The 21865-nt window shown below is 37.6% G+C and overlaps 1 protein-coding gene across 1 annotated transcript in view; it reads left to right on the plus strand.

Annotated features, from left to right (window-relative positions):
• The first annotated feature begins 1241 nt into the window (after positions 1-1241).
• Positions 1242-21865, plus strand: part of LOC124716732 (speckle-type POZ protein-like) — an 82664-nt gene continuing 62040 nt past the window's right edge. Inside the window, exon 1 of the mRNA XM_047243276.1 lies at positions 1242-1293. The gene's annotated coding sequence lies outside the window, so the exon portion shown is untranslated. The remainder of the gene's footprint in view (positions 1294-21865) is intronic.

Raw genomic sequence — 21865 nt, forward strand, 5'->3', positions numbered from 1 at the left:
ACACAGACACACAAAAACCAACTCATAAACACCGTGCCGTAATGACATTCACACACCACAACACCTTTACGTCGAAGCAGACGGGTGGTATCAGACGCTTCCACTGACCCCTCCTTCTACTCTGTAGATGAATATCGTAACAGAGACTGATAGACCAGCTTAGGTAAAAATTCTGCTATATTTCAGTTTTGACAGCACTTGGTTGCAACAGTCAAGATCGGGTATTCTGTGCACGATAAATTTATTAAAAGTACGTAACTGTGTTTTATTCTGTCAGTGTACCAATTCTGTAAATATTAGCAGTTACTGTGATATATTCACATATTTTGACAATCTCCTGACAAATGATGAGGGTAATAATTATTATATTCCACTGTATTATGTTATACTTTCTGACATGTTATTTGTCATTCGCGATGGCCAGCGGCTATTTCCGTAGCAGTACGAAAATATTTGTTCGCTCCAGTTACTATCCTCTCTGGAAATATCACCTGGAACTACGACCTTTAACTGGAGTCACCGAGTCAGGAACGTCTACACACACAGTTATTCCGTTACCAGCTGCCAGGTTATCTGTGGTGGTAGCCCGATAACTACCAGAGAACTAGAACTACGAGCCAATAACGATAACTGCCAGAGGAGAATACTGGTCTCTGACAGTTATTTCCATAGTCGCTCGAATTCCTAAGTAACTTTCCTTGTACTACCCGTCCAAGCTAAATTAACACGTAAGGCGGTGGCTTAAGGGAACGACCGTACTTGTTAATGCCTGTACTGCAGCTCCTATCAGCCACGGCTTGGACATTAACTTTATTTAATTGTTTATGCTAAAAGTAACGAAGGCCCACGAAATAGTACACAGTTCTTATCAACAGATGGCGCGCAGTCTCACAGTTATTCCCATGGTCTATAGAACGCCTTCCAAATGCGCAGTACAATCTTCGGTCAACAGATGGCGCGAGGCACTGTTGACACTAAACAGTTATTGAAATAACTGCCAGAATCAGAGGAACGGTTATCGCAGTAACCGTTACTTCTCAGTAACCGGTTATTTCTATCAGTTACGTTATTTTTTGTCACCTCTACTTCAAATCAGCTGACGACGGAACATCTCGCATTTCCGTCGTACCTCGCGGCGACACATTTAACAGCGCTTGTAAAGTCTCTCTCTCTCTCTCTCTCTCTCTCTCTCTCTCTCTCTCTCTCTCTCTCTCTGTGTGTGTGTGTGTGTGTGTGTGTGTGTGTGTGTCTCGCTTATAACCGATCGATAGCCTCAGCCAGTGTGTCAACACAGTAAGTGGCAAGGTGACATACGTCAACTGTCATATTAACAGTGCTCGTCTCATACAGTGTTTTACTTACTATTATAGTCACTTATTGAACAAAAGTACAATGTGCCGTTTGCATTATTAGAAACAGTAGGCTTCATTTGAATATGACTAAAACTTTATGAACTGATGGCATGACACAGATTACCACTGCTCTAAAGTGATGTAAGATCATAAGCACATTTAACATGTAAAAGATATTCCCTTCAGCATGTTGTAAGAGGTTTTTCCATACATTATATAAGAAAATATGAAACCAGTTTTACAGCTGTGCTGAATGCTGTATGTAACACTGTGTGCAGTCTTATAGACTGAATGACTAATTACTGTCGGATTCAGATCTCTTACATCATTTAAAATATTCAGTTACTCTTTATGCATAAAACTTTGTCTCATGTTTCATTTTTACAAGAATAAAGTCTGCAATATAACCTTGTTAAAATATATTTCTGTAGCATCTCGTCTAGTGCTATGAGAGATTAATTAGTTTAATGTTCCATGGGTCATTTGCACAATAAATACTGATGTGGAACGAGTCATTTTGTTATTTTTTTGGAAATAAGCTACATGCTGGTCATTTACACGTACAGATGTGAGATGGTATTAAAATTCCTACCCACCACCTTTTACACGTTAAACAGACATGCTTTTACAGAATTGAAGGAATTATCAAGGAGAAACTTTTTCAGTTTATTTTCAAATTTTACTTTGCTGTCTGTCACACACTTTATATCACTGGATGTGTAAGTTATCAAAAATGTTGGTTGCAGCATTGAGCATCCTTTTTGTGCAAGAGGCAGCGTTAATATGGCGTGCTGTAATAAATGTAATTTTTGCTTCTGGCTTTGTAATTGTGTACATCACTGTTATTTTTGAACTGCAGTGGATTATGTACACAACAAACTTCATGAGGGAATAATTAACTGTGAAGCAGTAGTGAAAATCCAGAACTCCTTAAACAGATGTCTGCAAAATAATTGTGGATTGGTGCACATATTGTTCTTACAGCACATTTTTTTTAGCGAAGGAGACTTTGTTTTAGAGATGAGTTACCCCAGACCACTGTTCCAAGTAACATTATTGAATGAAAATATGTCAACTTCCTGATTGCTCCCGTCCCCCCAAGATCTGCAGTGATCATTAGTTCAAGTGTGGCTGAACCAGGTTGTTAAGAGTTCCAAAATGTGCTTTTTCCAGTGGATTAAGTGTTCTAAATGTTGCTGTAGCTTTTGTCATTTTCACTTCAGGTGCCAGTATTTTATTGTACCGTTTAGCAGTTATGATTTACCATATAGCCACAACTTGTAAAATGTGTGTGGATGGTAATAGGAGGGTATTTTTTGAAAAAAAATTCTGGTTGGTCATATTACAGCAATGATCATGCCTGGGGGAAGTAAACTATTCGACTGCTATTTGATGCCATACAGTTTTAAGCTTATTACTAATGTGTTTTGCATGTTGGAACTCTCTTTGACCCTGCTCAATTAATACTCCAGCATATTTGGTTGCAGTATTGTTTTGAAGAGATTTGTTGGACAACTTTATGGATGGCAGCTACTGACTGTTTTTCTTCCCCAGTGCAAATTTATTGTGATAGTTTCTGTGTGTTTATTACTAGCAAATTTCTCAGAAAACTGATCTGTACTGTATGTGGTACACTTCTCAGTGCTATACTGCAGTTCTTCTGATCCTTTGTTTTTATGTTAATAAAAGAATATAATTTGTATCGTGTACAAAATTTTCTGTGTATTTGTAGAGAAGGCTTATTACTCACAGGCCATTTGTAAAAGCATAAACAGAACTGTTTGTGGGAGTGGAGTCTTGTGATATGCCACATTTAACTAGTTTCCACAAATTGTACTCATACCAGTAATGCATAATAATTCTTGCATTATTTTGGATAAACTTTGGTGGCAGTGATACTAGACTGTACTTCGTTGCCTACATTTTTGTCCCTTTTTTGAATAGTGGTGCTTTACACTTGCTATTTTGTTTTTGTATAGATGTGTCATCTGATGTGATAAATTACACATGTCAACAAGGGCATTGACTATAAAGGGAGCGTGTTTCTCCAAGATGAGGTCAAGAATATTGTCAGTGCAAACGTTATTTTAATTTCTTCCTTAATTATCTATGTTTCCATCTCATTGGTAGGAAACAGGAACACAGATTTACATTTGAGTTGTGGCTGTGCACTGCACATTTAACTTTAAAATCTTTAGCCTCCTGTATAAAATTGGGATTAAATGTATTCATAATTTTGTGAACTTCAGTAGTTATTGATTTTTTTTTTTTTTTTTCCTACTGGTGTGTCTCTTCTTGCAGCGTTCCAAGTGGCCCTTGTGTTTCCAATGCAAATTTTTTTTGCCATTTTTCGTGTTCAACAACTCTTTTGTAGGTCTTATATGTTATAAGGAAACCATGAACAAGGTGGCGATTCTTCTGAAAAACCTATAATTATTAGGGAATTAAATTTTAACTGGAAAAATCGGTGAAATCTCAGGTAATTTCAGGAATTTCATAAAATCTCAGCAAATTCTGTTCGTTTAACATAGCATTGGAATTTAATTTTATTGAGTTTGTCACAAATTTTAAGATATTTAATATTCCAAAATGTGTTAATTGCATGAATATTATGCTATAGAAAGTATCAATATTTAAAAGCTGCAGTTAAATAACTGCTACATGTCAGCTGAGAGGAAGAACAAGTCATTATTATGAGATGCTCCCTCTTCACACTCACAGTAAATTTATTAGGAACTGCTTATGACGCCGAACCTGAAATTCAGCTACACCCAGATGTGAGTAGCCACCCTAACTAAATTCTCGTGATGTGATACGTTTGGACAATCCATGAACAAACATTTGCGTACTTCATATAAATTAATAAATCTAAGGAAAATGTTATTGTAAAGGGAAATGACTATCATGTATTAGAGAAAAGGAAAGATAAATAAAACTAGTGGTAGTGCTACTGTTAAATGACCACTATCTGTCCCATGTTCATCATAAGAGAAAAGTAAGATTCATAACTAGCCACCTATTTTGTGTATGCACCCTCCCCCAAAGACCATTCGTTTTTTTATTTCATCTTATCATGTATGTGGTTGATGATCTTCTCCTTGAGATTCTGCATTAATACTCAGAGGCACATATTCCGACTGTACTTGCCAAGGCCACTGTGTCCCAGAAACTGCAGTTACAAGGCATTAGCCAGCCAGGAGCATCAAGCCTCCAGAAGCCCTGTGGCAGTGCCCACTTCATGTTACTCTATTTCTTTTATAGTTTCATGTTCGCCAAATCTTGTCCCTGTTGCTGTGACCAGATTGTGCTAGGTGGCTGCCTGGGTTTCTTCTGTTTCTGCCCCAGCTTCTTTCTTCTCCTGATAGATATGCAGTTCCTCCAAACTAACATTCTTCGTTATTTTGTTAAAGGTATGCCATAGTTTTTGTGTCCATTCTATTGAAGAGACTGATTCTGGAAAGACTTCCAATTATCTCCTCCCACCAATGGTTGCATAATGCTATCCCATAGCAGAAGTTACTATCTTCACAGCCACACTAACAGGAAATGTTTGGGCATTGGTTTATTCTTTTCAGAGTGCTCAGGTAGGGTCCATGTCCAATCAAATACTGAATCGTTCTCGTGGAGGGCACTGAGTATTTTAAACTAAGTTGCTTTTGAAAGAAATAATGTGTACGCTAGCTGAACTTAAGACTTTTTGTCAGCATACGAGGACAGTGTTCATACGTGTACACCGGTAGCCTCGTGATCTGAGTAAGGCCTTCAGCTGTGTTGACCGCGATGTTTTGGTCTCCAATTTAGAGTGCTGTAGAATATGTGCTAAAAGTCTAAATCTAATCAAGTCATATCTCAGTAAAAGAAACCATGTGGTGAGTTCGGGTGGTCAGTTACCAAATGCTCTTGAGGTTCAACATGGAATGCCACAGTGATCAAAATTTCTATTCCTGATACAAATAAATGAGTTACTGGGTAATACAAATCTAAAGACACATATGTATGTGGCTGATACTACATTTCTGTGTTTAGACTATGTATTTGAACACCTTGCAAAAGAATGAATTTGGTGGAAAGTGCAGCATCATGCATCAGTGCGAATGGTCTACTACTAGATGTAAGTAAGGCATAGTGGCTCAGTCTGTCAAAGACTGCAAAAATAGAAAAAAAAATTAAATTTTTAGGCATTACACATGACAACAAATTAACATACAACACCCACGTAGAACAGCTAACAGTTAGGTTATCAAGAGTAATATACTTGCTGAAGAGACTGATGTCATGTGTCACCGTGTGTGTGTGTGTGTGTGTGTGTGTGTGTGTGTGTGTGTGTGTGTGTGTGTGTGTGTGTGTGTGTATATATATATATATATATATTAATATTTTTCCAAACAAAAACATTTTAAGAATGTCCTAGGCATTATATTTACTTAGTTACAGAGATGTACTAAGGAAAAGAAGGTTCCAAATTTTACTTTTTTTTAACATCTTGGATCCCTAAAGGGTCATATCCCCATTTTTTGCTTTAACTCCCACTGAGAGTGATGTCATTATTTTGTACAAGAATATGTAATTTGTTTCATGGGACCACTCTGGAAATAGTCTTTAAATGATGAATAGTAATGGCTACCAAAATGTTTTTGAGGGCCAAGGAGGAGCTCACTGGGGTAGAAAATAAACTTGTTTTGATCCATGTTGGCTTTGGCCTCTACCAAGTTTTGAAACCTGACATACCCACTGCCAAGCCGTGCTCGATAGCCAGGCAGGTCCAGCCATGCCTCAGCACTTCATTCAGATTTCCAAGCCTGCAAATGGTGTCTTATCTGAGGATAGCAAAATACTGTTAGTTATCTTACTGGGAGTGCCTGACTACAAAGAAGCACAGTTTGCCAGATGCTGTTGTCTGAACTGTAAATAGCAAATTTAATTTGTTGTAGTAATCGGTTACAACCAACTAAATTTTCTGTTCACAGTTCAGGCATCAGCATCTGGTAAACTACTGAAAGTTGGTTGTAGTAGTAGTAGTAGTAGTAGTAGTAGATGGTCGAGAAGAGTTGCCAAAAGGTGCTACTCAGGAATTCAGCACGAACCTACAGGGTGTTTCAAAGAGAACTTTGAGGCTTTGTAGAATTTGTTACTTTTGACTTACAGTTACAAATAATATATCAAATGAAAGAGCAACTCTTAAAGTGTTCAATGTGAGCACCATTTGTTACACATTGAATCAATATGCGAGTTCTTCCAAAACCTCGATCAGTCTGAAAACCACAAAGATGACTTGGACAGGATTTGTGATTGGTGTAAAGAATGGCAGCTAACTCTAAATATAGATAAATGTAAATTAATGCAGATGAATAGGAAAAAGAATCCTGTAATGTTTGAATACTCCATTAGTAGTGTAGCGCTTGACACAGTCGCGTCGATTAAATATTTGGGCGTAACATTGCAGAGCAATATGAAGTGGGACAATCATGTAATGGCAGTTGTGGGGAAGGCGGATAGTCGTCTTCGGTTCATTGGTAAAATTTTGGGAAGATGTGGTTCATCTGTAAAGGAGACCACTTATAAAACACTAATACGACCTATTCTTGAGTACTGCTTGAGCAATTGGGATCCCTATCAGGTCTGATTGAGGGAGGACATAGAAGCAATTCAGAGGCGGGCTGCTAGATTTGTTACTGGTAGGTTTGATCATAATGCGAGTGTTGCAGAAATGCTTCAGGAACTCGGGTGGGAGTCTCTAGAGGAAAGGAGGCGTTCTTTTCATGAATCACTACTGAGGAAATTTAGAGAACCAGCATTTGAGGCTGACTGCAGTACAATTTTACTGCCGCCAACTTACATTCCGCGGAAAGACCACAAAGATAAGATAAGAGAGATTAGGGCTCGTACAGAGGCATATAGGCAGTCATTTTTCCCTCGTTCTGTTTGGGAGTGGAACAGGGATGTTTGTTTTGTTGTTGTTCTGTTTTGGTTTTAGGGCGCAAAACTGCTATGGTCATTAGCTCCATGGAACAGGGAGAGAAGATGCTAGTTGTGGTACAAGGTACCCTCCGCCATGCACCGTATGGCGGATTGCGGAGTATGGGCGTAGATGTAGTCTGTCTGGAATAACGTTGTAACAATACTGTTTCTGAAGTCTGGTGGGTCAGCTGGTAACAAAGCCACATACAGATGATCTTTTGTGAACCGCCAAATGTAAAAATCACACGGCATCGGATTGTGTGTGATGAGGTGGTTGCGTAGTCGCAATAAACGTGTGAACGAGGTAGTCATACAAAATAAGTTCTGTTATCGAGCCCCTTGCAACCAATCCAGTAATTGGGTACAACGTCGTTTAACCAGTCGTGTACTGATTTATGCCAGGGAGGCAGCACACTATTATGCTGCCGTATAATTTTTGTGGTTCAGCTTCTTCCAATTGAGGAAAGAGCCATAGTTGTAGTGCATTGAAATAAGAAACACCAGTTATGGTTGCTTCACAAAAAAAGGGACCCATAAAAATTTTGCCGCAATATGGCAATAATAATTTAGGGGAGTCTTGTTGCTACGGTATGATCTGTTAACACCCATTTGTGCACATTATTTGTGTTAATGCTTCCATGTAGATGAAATGTCGATTCATCACTGAAGACAACACGGTCCAGAAAATCATTGTACAGCAACATTTGGTTTGTAAAGTTGGCACATAAACCATAGTCTGTAGGCTTTAGAGCATCAAACAACCACAGACGATAAGTAAGGACATAGTTGTGTCTCCATAAATGTCATACACAGACTTCACTGGCATTGGTAATTCACGACTAGCCTTCTGAACTGATTTCTTGGGGCTATGTGTGAAAGACACTATCACTTGTTCATCACCTTCAGTCAGTCTTTGCACACAGGTTTACAAATAAAACTGCTTTACATGCTCTTTCATTTTGTTTATAAATGTAAGTTGAATATAATAAATGCTACAAAGCCTTAAAACCCCTATATTCATTTTGAAAAACCCAGTATTTGGAACAGTGATGGCCCACAAGAATGCATAAAATATATATGTGCATCTGCCATGATCTCGTACATATCTCCAACTCACCAGTTGTTGTTGTTGTTGTTGCAACATACTGTGCTGGCTGTGATAGACAACTACAGGTTGTGCTAGCTCAACACTAGAACTACAAGAACTCTTTAGTCACCTGTAACTGTACTGACTTGAATCTTGTGTGAATTGACACAAGGGAGCTTAGTTCAAACTATAACGGAAGTGTATGCAGACTTTTCTTCCTGAGTTGGTCGAGCATTTTCAAATTCTGCTTTTTTATCAAATTCATATTTTATATTTCTCAAACAGTCAATCACAACAGGTGAAGTGGTGTGAGAATTTGGTTCTCATTTGGACACAGCATACTTGCACCAGCACACTGTCACTTCTCTGTGCCATGAACACCATCACCAAATTGTCTGTGGTTAGTTCCAAAATGTTCCACCCAGCTCAAATTCCAAAATCTTCAAAATGATACAAATTTGAAAAGTTCTTAATACTTGTGCTGAGCAGCAAAGCCATTACTAATTTTTTTTTTTAATTCGATTGCAGTTAATTTTGTTTTGAAAAAAGTGACCAGTTTCTGAACAAAAACACGCACTGCAGTAGTAGACTTATGTTTTAAGGTATTGTTTATAATGTAGAAACTTCTGCATAGAAACTGTTTATTTTCAACAGAGTATGTCACAACAGGATGAACAATTTCATGCCCTCCTCAGTGATAATCATGAACAGTATCCTGAACGACAAAATAGTTTTCCGCTTAATCCATCTCAGCCACCACTTCACCATTTTTCAGGTACTGGGTTTTGAAACAAAATCAAAAGATTTGTAATTCTTTTTACAATTTTTCAACAAAAAGTTCACTTGACAGCTGCTGTAAAATTAGTGTAACTAATCAGTTTGAATCTAGTGGTTTCCTCAGGGTCTATATCCATGTACTTTTCCTGGGTATTTGTTATGGCAGTGAAGCATGCAAATTTTGATTCTGTGTTGCAGGCTGAGAGACCCACTAAAAGTTTTTAGCATGTTTGTGTAATGTTAGCAGATAGCTCCTGCTTCATGTTTAAATAAATGAGGCACACACATTCTGCATTCCAGCAGAGCAAATAGTGATACATCACTATGATCCTAGCCACAAAATTTTGAAAAACTGTATTCTACATCAAACTTGATACAATATGCAACAAACAGTTCTTTTAAACTATCAGAAAGTAACCACATCTTCTTTTGAAATTTTTCACCATAGTTTTGGACAAGTGCAACAGTCCTTTACTCATGGTAATTGGCAGAATTCATAGCTATAACAAGACTGATGACTTGGTATCACATTTCATTAAAGAGCTGTACATTTCTTAGTCTCTGGCATTTCATGCCATTTTAAATGTTAATTTTTAAACATTTAACACAGCTGCTGTCTTACAGATGAGCTAAGTAAGCAAAAGTAAGAATCTGCAGTTTTTGAGCATGATTTTAAGTGCATAACTTTTGCTTTAATCTGCCAAGCAAAATACGGGGGAGGATCGGAAAGTAACGTGCAGTAATTTTATTACCAAGAAGTTTAGTGGGTAACAAAGAAACTTTAAATGATCTTGCATCTCTTAACTACTTTCCTGCACAGTCATCAACATTCTCAAAACATTTTTCCCATCGTGGTTCCAGTTTCAGTATGCCCTGTTTGTAGATGTCAATTTGGTTGGTGTATAGTCACTTGCGAACTGCTGATTTCACGTCAGCATCTGTTGCAAAGTGTTGGCCAGCCAGGTATTTCTTCACATGACCAAACGGAAGGCAGCCCGGCAGTGCAAGGTCTGGACTGTATGGTGGATGCTGGAATGACACCCACACAAATATGGCAGTTTTCTCAACATGGGGCAAGCACTGTCACAAAGGACTTGACACAATGTAACTGAAGTTTTAATGTGACTTCAGCATTCACAGTGGTCCCATATTCATCAAAGTCCACCAATAACACGCCATGCATATCCCAGAACACTGTCATAAGCACTTTCCTAGCAGACTGAGTCTCTCTGAATTTTTTCGCAATGGGAAACCAGCACATTTCCACTAAATAGAGGACTGCTTGGTTTCAGGCATTTAGTGGTATGCCCATGACTCTTTCTTTACAATTACTTTCAGAAAGTCATGCCCTTCTGTCATGTAATGCATTAAGTGATCCAAGCTTGTCATAATTTTGTGGCCCATGTGGTTGTCAGAGAGGTTCTTAGGCACCCAGCGAACTCTAACTTTACGAGATTTCAGTGTGACATGAACGGTATTGTACACTGCACCAGAGGAAATGTTGGAACTTCTGCAATAGGGTCTGCAGTTGCACATGCCAGTTATTCAAAATTGCTGCCTTAGCAGCTTCGGCATACTGTAGGGCTGCGGCCGTTACTGACTGCCCGGAATCACTAAGGTTCACATGGCCGTTTTGGAAGAATGCACGCCACCTGGAGACATTACTGTGGTCCGTACAGTTGTCCCCATATATGTCATGCACGTCCCTGTGAATTTCACTTGGTTTATGCCCTCTGTCCCACAGATATCGGACTACACTTCCCTGCTCTCCACAAGTTGACAGTAACATGCACGCCTTGTTTGTTTCGTTGTTGAGGCTTCACTTGCTAGAGCTGCACATGAGAACAAAAATACCGTCTGTAGGAGAACAAAATACCCTCTGTAGTGCAAATCTCAAATGATATTGTCCTGAAATTTCAATATTCCAGCTGTAATACGAGGGGAGGAAAAAAAAATTGTTCGTTACTTTCCTATCCTCCCTCATAGTGAAATCCTTGAAGTTTTGGCAACCCTATAGCTCAGGATTTAAACAACTAACTGAAGCAATTTTGTTTTCTTGCCACTGTGTTCAACTGGCTGCATTTTCATTTGCATCGGTTTTTGGCTCCAATAGGCTCATTTTGTGAAGCTTCAATGATGAGGCACCAAAAGTTTTAAACAAGCATTAACTGCTGCTGCATCATCTTTGATACCACTGTCAGAGGAAGATGATGAACCCATCAACCACTTGGTGTTCAGTCCATCATGTAAATGTATGTGCAATTTATGAAACTTACCAACTGTGTTTCAGCTAACTAGCTTAAAACATTTTCGAACAAAATGATGTGGCTTTGAAACGGATTACAATAATTCCTTGTAACTCCAATGTATATCAGTGTTGATGAGACTGGAGCTAACAACTATACGTGTTCCTTGAATAGTTATGGATGACAAATAGTTCAAAAATAAGTAGTAAAATCTATCACTGAGAAAGGTACATTGGGCACTGTTCTTTGAGTCACATCTGCTATTGTAAATGTAATACCTCCTCCTCCTCCTCTTCTTCTTCCCACTTGAATTAGAGTTACTGAAGCCATGACAACAGGTGCAACTGCAGAAGTATTCCTACAGGCTGGATGATGCAATAATTAGGAATTTTACAGAGACCAGGTTTTGAAATTTGTATATGTTCTAAAGAAAAATGTATTATTTATAGTAGATGACGATGATTTACGTATCACTGCTGCAGAAATTAACTGTTAGAACAATGATATATTGTTTGAGTTTCCACTATTTAAGGCCATAAATTCCAGTCTCTGGGTCATGGAGTACATCTGTATAAGTTTGAAAGCTGTAATGTTTAATGATGATGCAAGGGCCCAAAATCAACCTTGGCAGACACAACTCACAAAATGGGTGGAGATGCCAACAAAGAATATTATGTGTAGTAGGTAAGCATAATCTTGCAGAAGCCTTTGTAAAGATCTTGGAATTTGTGCTCACTTTCCAATACATTTACTGTTTATCTGATAATAAAAAACTAGTTTGAGGCGAACTGTGATTCACACAGTCAAAATACAGTACTCGGAAATAATTTTCAATGTTGGTCCAAAGTCATGTCACACATTCATGTGCATAGATTTTCCACAAGTTATCATATAAATCAAGCAAGCAACTGGTAATCCCAACCAGTTCAAAAGCCACTGTGTCTACAAATTACCTGTATACATAAATTCAGAGGTACATGGTAAGTAGTAATGTACTGTAAGCAGGACTCAGTACGTATACACATTGGTAAATATTTTCTTTGAAAAATACCAGTGTAATAAAGTAAATATTAAGCTACAAACAGCAGCTGTATAATAATACTGAAGAGGCAACGGCTTGTTTCATAACAACAGCTTTGTTAGTAATTCATTCAATTACAGATTTCAAAACTAGATTTTAAATTGCAAACCACTCTGTGTCAGATGTGTTCTCTGGCCATAATATATTGGTCATGAACTCCAGATTAAACCCAAAGAAATTAAAGAGATTGGGCCTGGATAAGTTGAAAGAACCAGAGGTCATTGAAAGTTTCAAAGGGAGCATTAGGTGATGAATTTCTGAAACAAAGGCGAGGAATACAATAGAAAATTAATGGAGAGCTTTAAGGGGTGAAATAGCATAGAAAACAAGAGATATTGAATCTAATTGACTAAAGGAGAAAACATAAAAATGGAGCGGCAGAGGAAAAACAGACAAACAAATAAAAAATTCCAGGAATAAGACTAAAGCAACCTGGAGTATCATAAAAAGAGAAACAGGTACTACATCATTAGCCTACAAAAATATAGAACTTCATGAAAACAACAATAAAATAATTAACCCCACAGTAGTGGCTAATAAATTTAACAACTACTTTTCTAATGTAGCACACCACCTGATTACCAAACATTACAACTCACAACCAGACAGCAATACACTCCAGTCAGATACAAAAATTTTTACAAGAACCCTATTCATGTCTCGAACAACACCTGAGGAATTATCTGTCATTATAAAAAGTTTACCCAATAAGTGTTCAGCAGGTCCTGATGAAATACCAGATATTATCATCAAAGCAAGTGTAACATCTATCGTAGAACCATTAACGGATATTTTCAATTCATCGTTCGTGAGTGGTATATTCCCAAAAAATCTGAAAATGGTAAAAGTGACACCACTATACAAGAAAGGGGACAAACATGAAGCTGCAAACTATATACCTGTATCAGTATTGTCAGGCTTTGGTAAAATTCTTGAAAAACTATTTCTTAGAAGGCTGAGAGCCTTTCTAAATAAAGAAAACGTAATAAGTTATGCGAAGCACGGATTCAGAACTGGCAGATCAACACAGTGAGCTATTTATACCTTCTTAAATGAAATTCTAACTGCAGTAGATAATAAGCAACATGTGTCTGGCATATTTCTTGACCTTAGTAAAGCCTTCAATGTAATTGATCATAGTACTCTGTTGCAGAAGCTAGGTAATTATTGAATACGAGGCCTGCCAAACAAGTGGATACATTCCTACCTTCATGACCGTCAACAGGTCACTCAAATAAAATCCAAAGACATAAAAACACAAAAAATTGTAATTTTTACAGTAATGCACAAAACGTTACATATGGAGTTCCTCAAGGGTCAGTCCTTGGGCCAGTTCTTTTCATTCTTTATGTTAATGATTTGTCAGAAAAAATAACTAAAGGGACAACAGTACTTTTTGCAGATGACACAAATATCCTAATTAAATCAAGTGATGAGGAAAGCCTACAAAAAACAGCTACAGGTATAATACAAAATTTGACACAATGGTTCAGAACAAACAAGTTAATAATAAATAATGAAAAAACAGTGACAGTCAATTTCCACAATTCACAGAAACTACATCCTGCAAGACCAATTTTTAAAATTGATGGTAAAACTGTCTCATCTGTGAGCGACACAAAATTTTTAGATATACATATTCAGCAAAACCTAAAATGGGAGACACATCTTAACCATGTAAATAAAAAGCTAAACACACGTATGCAGTAAGAATCCTCGCACAAAATACAAGCCATGCGTATGTGATCACAATGTACCATGGCAGTATTCAGTCACTGCTGATGTACAGCACTATCTTTTGGGGGAACTCCGTAGGTACAAACAAAACATTTACGCTACAGAAAAAGATTGTTAGAATAATAAACCATGCTACGTACAGAGACTCCTGTAGACCAATAATTAAAAATCTCTGTATTCTGCCTCTTCCTTGCTTATATATGTATGAAATATTAAATTTCACAAAAGGAAGTATTTTGAAAGATGGAAATATCTTCAAGTATAACTGTGATTACCACCCTCATGATACTAGGCAGAAGCATTACTTGCATGTCAATACAGTAAGTACAAACATTTGTAAGAGAGGAGTGTGTCATATTGGCATAATGCTGTGCAATCACATGCCAACCTATTTGAAACAGATGCAAAATTTACAAAAGCTTAAAGTGAAACTGAAAGAGTACTTGCTTGACCACTGCTTCTATTCTGTTTCCGAGTTTTTAGAGTACCAGAAAAGTGTAGTGTAATTGCTCAAATATTCTTAATAAGTCTATCATTTTATTTTATTATATTAAATTTGTCATCAATATTCAACATGTATTGAATAATTTTTAATTATTTATCCTTTCAAAATAACAATGTGTATGATGTTGTATATACTGTACCAACCTGACTTGTCGTACATCGTTTGTGCAAAATATGTACCTAAACAAGACATCTAAAAAGATTGCCACAAAGTGCAAAATGGCAAACCAGGTACAGCTAGGTGATAAACGCAAGGCTGTAGAAGGTAGATACCATCTGTAGGAAAATTAGAGTGACGTTTGGTGAATAGAGAAGCAGCTGTATGAATATCAAGAACTCAGATGACAAGCTAGTAGTAGGCAGTGAATGAAAAACTGAAAGTTGGAACATACAGAAAACCTATACAAGGAAAAGGAATTTCAAAGCAATGTATCAGGAAGGAAAGATGAAGAGTCGAGAGATATGATACTGCAAAAAGAATTAGATAGAGCCCTGAAAGATTTAAGTCAAAACAAAGCCCTTGTAGCAGATGCTTGTTTAATGTGAAGGACAGAGAAATTTGTGTAGCATACAGAGAACAAATTTGACCTTCTTGAACATAAAGACTGTACACATGTAGGAAAAGGAATTGTAAGAAAAACTGGTGATTGGGAAGATAATGATAAATCTGGAACAAAAGTGGACAAAAAAAGTTAAGTGCATATGACCATGAACCAAAGAAAATTCACAATACATGTTTTTGCAGATAGCCTTGGTAGAGGAATTGCCAAAATTTTACATAATGCTCAAGAGAGGCTTGACATACCTGGCGCTGTCAAACCAGGAGCACCTTTATCTGAAATTCCAAAGAACTGTGAAAGCTTCTTACAGTCTGAAAGCAAGTGTATTGTGATAGGGGGTGCAAATGGCATCAGCTGTAATGAAAGTAGGCAGCTAATGAGGATTTTGAAAGATAAACTTTGAAGTAACAGACATATTCCATGGAGGCATGGTATAATAGAACAATTGTGTATTAATATTGAATCACAAACACCAAAAGGAAACTACAAAAAGTTGTAAATCATTTCCCAATGCAACTTTCATTTCAGTTGAAATCTCTGTGAGAGAGAACATTACAAAACATGGTCTGCACTGAAATAATAAAATCTGTTCTGTCAACAAGTAAATAGAAGAATCAACGGGGATATTAGTATAAACTTCAGGTGTAGCAATAGTGGTCTCAGAATCTCCAAATGTAGCCATCAAACCGACAACTAGCACCCCCTGCATTCACCAGCAACAGTGTCAGAAACTTCATCTGCTGTTGACCTCCCTCAGTGGCTCAAGACCTCTCATCAGTGTTACTCCCTCCACAATTTTCAGGAAGCTTGCATATGTTACTGCTGATGATGGTGGAGATACACAAGGTGGGGAAGGGTCTTGCTGTGGTGTCACCGCCAGACACCACACTTGCTAGGTGGTAGCCTTTAAATCGGCCGCGGTCCGTTAGTATACGTCGGACCCGCGTGTCGCCACTATCAGTGATTGCAGACCGAGCGCCGCCACACGGCAGGTCTAGAGAGACGTCCTAGCACTCGCCCCAGTTGTACAGCCGACTTTGCTAGCGATGGTTCACTGACAAATTACGCTCTCATTTGCCGAGACGATAGTTAGCATAGCCTTCAGCTACGTCATTTGCTACGACCTAGCAAGGCGCCATTACCAGTTACTATTGATGCTGTAAAACATGTACCGTCAAGAGCGATGTTCACCAATTATGTATTAAAGTTAAGTATTCCAGAAGCTACGTACGTTTTTTACTAGTCTCATTTCCGTGTCCTGTTCCAGACCTCACGCCAGCCTGCGTGAGCTTAAACGCGTGCCTTTCGGCTTCCTCATAGTGGGTTGCTGTCTTGCCAATCCACAACACTTGCACTCTGGGGAACCGATAACATAACTACCAGAGTCTTGGGTTTCAGGACTAACTTAAGTCAGTGACCTGCATGTGCACTTCCTATAATTGCTAATTGCAATTTACAACAAAACAGTGACAACAGAACAAAGAGTTTAGGGAACGACAAACTTCGTATTTTTCACCAAAATTTAGTGGGTCTAAGAAACAAACCGGACCAGTTTGTTTGAATTAATGACAGTGATCCAACAAGCAATGCCCGTATATTGTCAGGGTGTTGATCCTCCTAGAAAACCTGCAATGCTAAGGGAATTACATTTTACTTGAAAAAATCAAGGAAATCTCAGGAAATTTAAGGAATTTCATAAAATCACAGGGAATGCTGTGTTTCTAACCTAGCATTCAAATTTAATTTTATTGAGTTTTATAAATAACAAATTTTAAATTACTTAATGTTTTGAAGTGTGTTAATTATATGATACTAAGATGGTATCAGTGACCAAGCAGCTCGTTAGAATGAAATTACAATGAAATTACATCCCTTAGCTGCTTACAGGCGTTGACGTACATCAACGGGGACAGATGAAAATGTGTGCCCCGACCGGGACCCGAACCCGGGATCTCCTGCTTACATGGCAGATGCTCTATCCATCTGTGCCACCGAGGACACAGAGGATAGTGCGACTGCAGGCACTTATCTCTGGCATGCCACCTGGGACACTCACATTCTCAACGTATTGTCCCACACTACATTCGTAGTGCCTCCTGGTCGGGGCACACATTTTCATCTGTCCCCGTTGACTTATGTCAACACCTGTAAGCAGCTAAGTGTTGTCATTTCATTGTAATTTAATTATATGAATATTATTCCATATAAATTATCTATGTTTAAAAATTGTAGTTAAACTATGCACGATACTTGCTGACTTAAATGTAAATTTTCTTAAGCATAATAATGGTAGAATATACATTGATAATGGAATGAGCTCTTTTACTCTTAGAGCAGTCATTGAAGTACTGCACAGATTTGATTGACAATGTTTTTACATGTAATTGATAACATACATGCAACACAATTCTTAAAAGGCCTTTCCGACCATGATGGACAGCTGTTAAAAATGCATGATGTAAGCCCTCCTAACAAGAGTAGTTTTACAAATAGATCTTTTATACTAATCAACAGTGAGAAACTGGAACCTTCAGCAGATATTTGCAGCAGTTAGATCGGGACACAGTGTAGCAGGCTAAAAGTGTCAATGATAAATTCAATCTATTCCTGTACGAATTTGTTACCCTTTTTGAAGTGTACTGAGAATTCCAAAAAGTACCAACCAGAGTGATTGCAGGAGACAATAGCACTCCTAATGCTAAAGCATTGTAAAGAATGTAATTAAAAAATCAAGGAGTGTGTTTGTTAAATATGAAATTGATAGTTGAAATAATAAAATAAAAGCTGGCAAACATTATCAGGGAAATCTTAACAGGTACAACTTCTAAAGTGAAGTTTATGGGAGAATTGTCCCAACCATTTGAAATGAAGACAGGGCATTAGATTATCACCAATACTATTTAACTGTGTCCCAGAGAAGATTGTGAGAATTTGGAATTCCAAACTGTCTAGGAAGAAAATCGGGAGGAATCAAAGTCAACTACTTTGCTTTCACTGATGGTTTTGCAATACTCTCAGAGAACTTAAAAGAAACGGCCATACAGATCAACCTACCAGAAAGGATTGCTGGCAAGACAGGGCTTAAGATCACGAAAGAGAAGACCCAATTCACGACAAGTGACAAACATGGACCACAATTCCTTGAAACAGAGATTGGACAGATTGAGAGGGTAAAAAAATTCAAATACCTTGGTGGAGCCATACAGGAGAATGGGCTGGAGAAAGCTGCTGTGGGGGACCGGATTTCAAAAATAGAGTGCGGAGGGATTAACTAAAAACATTTACAACAAAAAGTGCAACTCTTGGAATGCCATAATAAGCATTACAATGCTGTGGTAAAAACAGAGTGCCTGTATGTCAGTGAATGTCTCTCAATGAATTACAAGTTGGAGATACTAGAAAGAAGAATATTACAGAAAATCATGGGTCCAACCCAGGTTGAAACTGGCTGGAAACTAAGCAGCAACAAAGAAATCCAAGAGGTGGAGAAAGTCACAGAGGTCATGAAAAAGAGGAGGTTATCATTTATAGGAGACCTGTACAGAATGGACAAAACCAGACCAACCAAAAGGGTATTTGGCTACCTGTGGAAATAGAAGACAACGACATGGATTGAGGAAGCTTGTAAATACCTGGAAAGGTTCAACATTCAGGAAGTTCAGATGTTACATTTCAGACCATGATTCAAAATTTGGAAGGATTTCAAGTGAAAAGAACTAAGAAGACTGGAAGAGCCTGGACGGATGAACAGAAGCAACAGCACAGTGTCCATGTGAAAGAGTACTGGAGAAAGAGGAAACTTCAGACAAAGAAGAATAGAAATTGTAGCTTGATCTTGAGTGGTCAATTTGCAAATAAAAAAAGGTCATAAAAGCTATTTAGAAAGTGGTCAAAAGGGAGACAGGAAAAAATTCAGAAGATACAGTCAGTATTGAAGTGTCATATAAAAGCATTATAGATGAAGATCGTATAGTCAATATCTTCAAAAACCATTGTTTGACATTTGCAGCTCACATTGGTTGTAAAGAGCTTATGGTTGAAGCCATGAATCTGTTACAAAAAGTAGTGCCGAAAAAAATTAGTCAGATGTGTGTACCATATCCTATGTTACCAGTGAGATTGAGAAAGTAATAAGCCAAATGAAAAATAAAAATTCCACTAGTGTGGAATATATATATGTACATCAAAGGGTGTGGATGATATATTTATCAAAGTACTGAAGCACTACTACAAATTTATTCTTACAGTTGTTTGTCACATATATAATGCATCTAAAAATCAAAGTATTGTACCTAATAGACTCAAATATGCAATTCTTAAATCACTGTTCAAAAAAGGTGATAAAGCAGAGGTTTACAACTACTGGCCGGTTTCATTGCTAACACATCTTTCTAATATCCTAGAGAAACTTGTGTTCAAGAGAATTGTGGATCATCTTAACAAATATTACATCCTTAATAAAAATCAGTTTTGATTCCAAAAGGGTATTTCAACTGAAAATGTGATTTTCTCATTTGTCAACAAACTCCTCGACTCCATAAACAATAAAATGGTGCCAGTTGGCATCTTTTGTGATCTGTCTACAGCAATTGACTGTGTACTCATAGATCACAAAATTATACTTACAAAGGCAGAGCACTGTAGCTTAAATGGTAAAGTAGTAATGTGGCTAGAATCATATCTAGATGACGGAAGGCAGAAGGTAGCATTGAATAATTCTGCAATGGCAACTGCATGCTCTTAATGGTGCACAGTGAAATGTTAAGTACCATAGGGCTCAATGCTTGGTCCATAATTTTGCCTAATCTTTATCAGTGACCTGCCATGGTTATGACACAAAAGGCACACTTCATCCTTTTTGCAGACTATACAATTGTTCTGACTGACAAAATACCCAGTTATAGTCTAGAGAACACTGCAACCACTATATTCAAAGAATCTCTGGTCAGTTCATTTCAAATGGTCTGCCCCTCAGTGTTAAGAAAACTCAGTTCATTCAGTTTCAAATAGCAAACAAAAAACAGTAAAATATTGAAATAAAATGCGTTGACAAAGAAGTATTGAGAGTTAGCTGAGTCTTCCATATTCCTGGGATTACACATTAACACCAGTATAAACTGGTCAGTTCACATCATCAAGACTGAATTCAGCAGCATTTTACATTCGCTCAGTGTCATATGTTTGTGGCTTGGAAACAATCAAAGCTGCATACCTTGGAGATTTTCATTCACTTATAACATATGGCATTGTGTTCTGGAGAAACCAGTCATGGACAAATAAAATGTGTATTGCATAGAAGAGTTTCATCAGAATTATGTGTCCTAGATGCTGTTGCAGAAATTTATTCTAACAGCTGGAGACCCTCACCGTGCAATGCCAGTACATTTTTTCCACTAATGTGCTTTGAGAACAATAATCATACAATTTACAAAACAAACAGTGATTATCTTGATCATGATACAAGAAGTAAACATGATCTTCACAAAGATGTAGAAAATCTCAGAATGGCACAGAGAGGAGTACAGCATTAAAGCACAAAAGTATACAATAAACTTAACAGTTCATGTTAAAATGGTCATCGGGGGGGGGGGGGGGGGGGGGGGGGGGCTTAAGAACTGCCTGTGTAGCACTGGTATATCAATTTTGACAGAATTCTCTTTATATGAACTGGAATATAAGTCTTATAATTTGTACACGTAACCATCATTACTGGTATAATCTGTTTTGTTATATGAACACTTGAACCCCATTTGTTTGTTTACATATGATTTAGATTATAAGCATCATGACCATTTACATGCAATTATTACTAGAATAATCTGACACATTCTACATCCTGCTGGTACACTCACATTGAAGATCCAGTGGAACTCAAAAATAAATATTAATATAATAAACATTTCCTCATAATTAGTGATGTCCTTGGAAGTCGGCTACAATAAAACTATTCCATCTGCTGTGCAAGATATCAGACATGCAAACTCTTAAAGAAGAGTGCAATAATTCCAATTCCATAGAAGGCAGTTGTTGACAAGTGAGAATATTACTGAACTATCAGTTTAATAAGTCATGTTTACAAAATACCTGCAAGAATTATTTACAGAAGAATGGAGAAACTGCTAGGTGCCACCTTTGGGAAGATCAGTTTGGGTTCTATAGGTGTGCACAAACTTGAGGCAGTACTGCCACTATGACTTATCTTAGAAGATAGGTTTAAGAAAGACAAACCTACGTTTGTAACATTTGTAGATTTAGAGAAGCCCCTTGACAATGGAATACAGTCTTTGAATTAAAAACACAGGGAGCGAAAGTTTATTTATAAGTAGTACCAAAACCAGACTGCAGTTACAACAGTCGAAGGGCTTGAAAGAGAGAACTGATTGAGAAGGGAGTGAGACAGGGTGGTAGCTTATCACAATGTTATTCAATCTGTATGTGGAACAAACAGCAAAGGAAACAAATGAGTAATTTGGAAAGGGAATTACAATTCATGGAGGAGAAATAAAAATTTTGAGGGTTGCCCATGACATTGTAATTCTGTCAGAAACAGCTGGATAGTGTCC

The sequence above is a fragment of the Schistocerca piceifrons genome, chromosome 9, assembly GCF_021461385.2.
Source record: "Schistocerca piceifrons isolate TAMUIC-IGC-003096 chromosome 9, iqSchPice1.1, whole genome shotgun sequence".
Classification (NCBI taxonomy): domain Eukaryota; kingdom Metazoa; phylum Arthropoda; class Insecta; order Orthoptera; family Acrididae; genus Schistocerca; species Schistocerca piceifrons.